This window comes from Nanorana parkeri, unplaced genomic scaffold, assembly GCF_000935625.1.
Source record: "Nanorana parkeri isolate BGI_ZX_2015 unplaced genomic scaffold, ASM93562v1 scaffold2558, whole genome shotgun sequence".
In the NCBI taxonomy this organism is placed as follows: domain Eukaryota; kingdom Metazoa; phylum Chordata; class Amphibia; order Anura; family Dicroglossidae; genus Nanorana; species Nanorana parkeri.
The window spans coordinates 130173-136138 of NW_017308826.1; positions in this window are offsets into that span (position 1 = coordinate 130173).

Sequence of the window (5966 nt, forward strand, 5' to 3'; positions counted from 1 at the left end):
AGGAAGGGGCCGTCCCCAAACTCCTCCCACAAAGTTGGGAGCATGAAATTGTCCAAAATGTCTTGGTGTGCTGATGCCTTAAGAGTTCCCTTCACTGGAACTAAGGGGCCAAGCCCAACCCCCGAAAAACAACCCCCCTCCCCCACCACCAAACTCTACACTTGGCACAATGCAGTCAGGCAAGTACCGGTCTCCTGGCAACCGCCAAACCCAGACACGCCCATCGGATTGCCAGATAGAGAAGCGTGATTGGTCCCTCCAGAGAACACGCCTCCACTTCTCTAGAGTCCAGTGGTGGCGCGTTTTACACCACGGCATCCCACGCTTTGCATTGCACTTGGTGATGAAGTTCGGTTCTGTAAATAAGTGACTTATGCAGATCAGTTCTGTGAGGAAGACGAATGTTACATTGTCATACGGAACGCACTTCTCTCTTCCTTAAGGTACTTCCTGTTATTTAATAGTTTGCCCAAGGTGGACGCAGGAAAGTAACTAAGATGGATTGTAGCAATGTCCGGCTCCTCACAATATGTTTAGCTTTGCGCTTTTCGGGGCATTTTTCATTTTCATCGGCGACGGGTTATGAAGTGATGTAACCTCCAAAATGCGTTGACTACTAACTAATCAAAAATCTTTTGACTGATTAATTCCTTTGGAGTTCCAATTCCTTCTATGCACCAGGTGTTTGGTCCCTCAGTGTTTAGGGGGGAGTTGTTGCCTAAAGACCAGGCAATTGATTATTCCTACGGCTTTGTATTCAGCATACCTGTAAAGGTGGCCATACACTCTACAACCATCGCAAGACTTTAGTCTTGCGATGGTTGTACAGGGATTAAAAAAACGTACGATCTGCCCATCTTGGACAGGCAGATCAACGAAAAACCGATCGCATACGATTATAGTACGATAATCGTGCAGTGTATGGGCACCTTAAGTGGAGCCACTTCAGATCCACTCTTGGCCCCACTCACTCTAAAGGTGCCCATACACTGCACGATTATCGTACGATAATCGTATGCGATCGGTTTTTCGTACGAGAATCGAGCAGTGTGAACGGAGACGTGCGAGCGTTTCTACTGTACGGTCGCACGTCTTCTGTCGAACCAGCATGTTCAAAAACCAGCCGGGAATCGTACGATTCTCGGCTGGTTAGAACGGTGCTCGGAAGACAAATGCTGAACGGGCCGGTGTGCGCACACTGCCCGTTCAGCATTGTGGTCATCGGAAGCCCGCCCTTCAGGGGGGCGGGCTTGCGATGATCGAGAGTGCGATCTGCCTGTCCAAGATAGGCAGATCGTACGTTTTTTTAATCCCTGTACAACCATCGCAAGACTAAAGTCTTGCGATGGTTGTAGAGTGTATGGCCACCTTAACAAAGAGATCATGCTGGCAGGAGGACAGAACAGAGTGTTGACTATCTGTGGGGCTAATTTAGAAATCTATGCTGGGAAGATTTCATTTGCACAACACTAGAGTCACTAGGTGGTGCGGAGGAGCATAGAAATTTCCTTTGCTCCTCGGCTCCATCTAGTGGCGGTAGTGATATTCAAATGGCATTCTCCTAACTATACGCTGGGCAGAGGATATATGAAGCAGGCCCCATGTGTTGCTACTCACAGAATCAGCAGGCTCAGGGCCATCCCTATAATAAGGCAGCCTAAGGCTGTTGCCTCAGACGGCTTCTCATTGGGTCATGCTCTGCCTGCTGCCTCCTCTCCCAGCTCTGCCTGGCATCCCAATCAGTTCCCGGCATGCAATGATATCAGTGAGCTGGGCAGGACACCAGCAAGAGTTAGGTGGCGCACCACCAGCACACCAGCCATACCTCCATTAGAGTGGGGTCACCACCAGCACCAACCCATCCACCCTGGAACATGACCACCAGCACCAACTCCTCCACCCTGAAACATGACCACCAGCACCAAAAGCTCCACCCCGGAACATGACCACCAGCACCAACTACGCCACCCTGGAACATGACCACCAGCACCAATTCCACCACCCCGGAACATGACCACCAGCCCCAACTCCTCTATGCCGGGAACGTGACCACCAACACCAACCCCAGAAAATGACAACCAGCACCGACCCCCCCACCCCGGAACATGGCCACCAGCATTAACTTCTCAACTCCAGTACATGACGACCAGAACCGCCATCCTCTTAAAAGTGACCACCAGCACCAACTCCCCCACAGCAAAACATGACCACCAGCACCAACTCCTCCCCCCCGGAACATGACCACCAGCACCAACTCCTCCACCCCGGAACATGACCACCAGCACCAACTTCTCCACCCCGGAACATGACCACCAGCACCAACTCCTCCTCCCCGGAACATGACCACCAGCACCAACTCCTCCACCCCGGAACATGACCACCAACATCAACTTCTCCACCACGGAACATGACCACCAGCATCAACTTCTCCACCCCGGAACATGACCACCAGCACCAACTACGCCACCCCGGAACATGACCACCAGCACCAACTCCTCCACCCCGGAACATGACCACCAGCACCAACTCCCCCACCCCGGAACATGACCACCAGCACCAACTACGCCACCCCGGAACATGACCACCAGCACCAACTCCTCCACCCCGGAACATGACCACCAGCACCAACTTCTCCACCCCGGAACATGACCACCAGCACCAACTTCTCCACCCCGGAACATGACCACCAGCACCAACTTCTCCACCCCGGAACATGACCACCAGCACCAACTTCTCCACCCCGGAACATGACCACCAGCACCAACTTCTCCACCCCGGAACATGACCACCAGCACCAACTTCTCCACCCCGGAACATGACCACCAGCACCAACTTCTCCACCCCGGAACATGACCACCAGCACCAACTTCTCCACCCCGGAACATGACCACCAGCACCAACTTCTCCACCCCGGAACATGACCACCAGCACCAACTTCTCCACCCCGGAACATGACCACCAGCACCAACTTCTCCACCCCGGAACATGACCACCAGCACCAACTTCTCCACCCCGGAACATGACCACCAGCACCAACTTCTCCACCCCGGAACATGACCACCAGCACCAACTTCTCCACCCCGGAACATGACCACCAGCACCAACTTCTCCACCCCGGAACATGACCACCAGCACCAACTTCTCCACCCCGGAACATGACCACCAGCACCAACTTCTCCACCCCGGAACATGACCACCAGCACCAACTTCTCCACCCCAGAAAATGACCACCAGCACTGACCCCCCACCCCGGAACATGACCACCAGCACCAACTACGCCACCCCGGAACATGACCACCAGCACCAACTTCTCCACCCCAGAAAATGACCACCAGCACTGACCCCCCACCCCGGAACATGACCACCGGCACCAACTTCTCCACCCCGGAACATGACCACCAGCACCAACTTCTCCACCCCGGAACATGACCACCAGCACTGACCCCCCACCCCGGTACATGACGACCAACACCGCCATACTCTTACAAGTGAACACCAGCAACGACTCACCACCCCCCGCCTCAGGAGACGGTTATGCCAGGAACACCCCTGAGCACGCTGGTGCAGTGTTCTGGAACAAGCTGTGCTCCTACCACATTAGAAGTCAGGCACCTGGCAATGCTGTCTGGCTAGGACCTTGATCACAAAACATGCCTGAACAGAGTTTAAAATCTTCTGGAAAGTAAAGTGATTTACATTTATCTCAGTAGTGTATGTAGCTGCTTGCCTGCAGTTCGGCTTTAATGACAGGTCCACTTTATGAACTGCACTGTTATTCAATGAATGTAGCTGGGGAGGAAGGGTGCGCCTCTAATATTCCGGGGTGTTAGTGATATGGTCAGTGTGTGAATACATTCCTGTTGTCTTTTATCTGGCGCAGCCACAGAGCATTCTCCAGCTTCTCGAATCGATCCACACAAGCTCTCTGGTCCTCCTCGGAACGTCTCCCTTCAAAGAGATGTAAAGCAGGTTCGGACACTGGCCCGGGGGCCCTGCGGAGGGGCCATCTCACCAGCCTCGGATAGACTTTCTGAAGTCAGACTTTGTGGAGTATCCTTGAAAATGAAAGTTCATAAAATGAGAAAAAAAAGTTTTCAAACAAAGTGTAAAATCTCCTTTCTGTGTTCTATCCAAGCTTCCTGTATTATATATCAGCTCCCAGGAAAGTCCGACACTGGGGCTGAAATTACATCCTGACATATTCCTGACCTCTGCCTGATCTTTGTGTGCTTACCTTACTTCCTGTACCTGTGACACCTGGACAAGAAATGAGGAGAGCAGTTGTCACTGAGACAGGAAGGCACCAACAGAAATTAAACAAAAAGTGTCAAACGTTCTAACCCTTCCTCACCCTGCTACAAATGTGTCTTTTTGTTTTCCTTTAGATTCCTCATCCCTTCCTCTGCTGAAATCATTTCTGTCTCTGTTCCCGTCCTCTAGTTGTTCCCCCAACATTGTGTTTTCCAACAATCAATATAAAATACATACAAATCCAGCAAGGATGGTGGGAGTCCCTCATAATGGGCACAGCAGGTGTACAGACCCGGGAACTCAGCACAGGGATGGTGGGAACACCTCACAATGGGCACAGCGGGTGTACAGACCTGGGAGCTCAGCACAGGGATGATGGGAACCCCTCATAATGGGCACAGCGGGTGTACAGACCCGGGAACTCAGCACAGGGATGGTGGGAGATCCTCATAATGGGCACAGCGGGTGTACAGACCCGGGAACTCAGCACAGGGATGGTGGGAGCTCCTCATAATGGGCACAGCGGGTGTACAGACCCGGGAACTCAGCACAGGGATGGTGGGAGCCCCTCATAATGGGCACAGCGGGTGTACAGACCCGGGAACTCAGCACAGGGATGGTGGGAGCCCCTCATAATGGGCACAGCGGGTGTACAGACCCGGGAACTCAGCACAGGGATGGTGGGAGCCCCTCATAATGGGCACAGCGGGTGTACAGACCCGGGAACTCAGCACAGGGATGGTGGGAGCCCCTCATAATGGGCACAGCGGGTGTACAGACCCGGGAACTCAGCACAGGGATGGTGGGAAACTGCCATTCTGCTCCCTGACAGCGAGGTGTGAGGTTGCTGGTTCCTTAGCTCGTGAGCTTCCAGAGACCGGGGGCTAGAGTTGCTTCTCTGCCCCCAGGAGAGATGCTGGATCCTGGGGAGGACCCCGGCGGGGGCTCCCTGGAGAGGCCTATGACTAGGCCTCAGCCTGTGGAAGATTCTGGGCCTGGCCCAAGGAGAGATGAGTCCCTGTCTGCCTTTAGACGGAGGATTGTTGGGAAGCTGACGCGGATCGATAAGGAGGAGGAGAAATTGACGGCTTTGAAAGCTGAATTTAGAAAGAAAAAGCTGATTTATTCCAAAGTGTTCAGCAAGAAGAGACCGGCTCTGAGGCCTGAGTTGAGAGACGTGGAGCAAGCTTTGAGGAAGCAGAAGGAGTTGGTGAGCGCTCTGAAGGAGAGCAGCGGAGCGTTTAAAGAGAAATATAAAAATGAAGAGCGTTTCAGCAGGATGAGGAGAGGAGCCGCTTCCAGCATGGAGAGTGACGCAGCCAGTGAGGAGATGCCGGTACCGACAGAGTCAGCAGAGAGTGAGAAAGTGGGCCCGGAGGATGAGCCCAGCTCTTCAACACCTCAGGAATCTGCTGAGCCCCCAATGGTGGAGGCCTCTGTCCCCCTCCCTCCGCAGCAGCAATATAGAGGATCTAAGCAGGAGGTTGAGGGAGGTACCGGCATGCTGTTTTGGAGTCTGCAGTGGGCGGGACTGTGTTTGAATCCAGGAGAGAGGCTGATTGGTCAGAGCAGGGGGAGGGGGCGGGTCTTGCCTCTGTTGCTCCAATGACTGCTATCCTGGCTGATTCAGACTACTTGTCAGCAGGTTTGCTTGGGTCTAAGGACAATGCTGCTAATGTTGGTGGTGGTTCTGTGAGGAAAACATATGCTGGTGC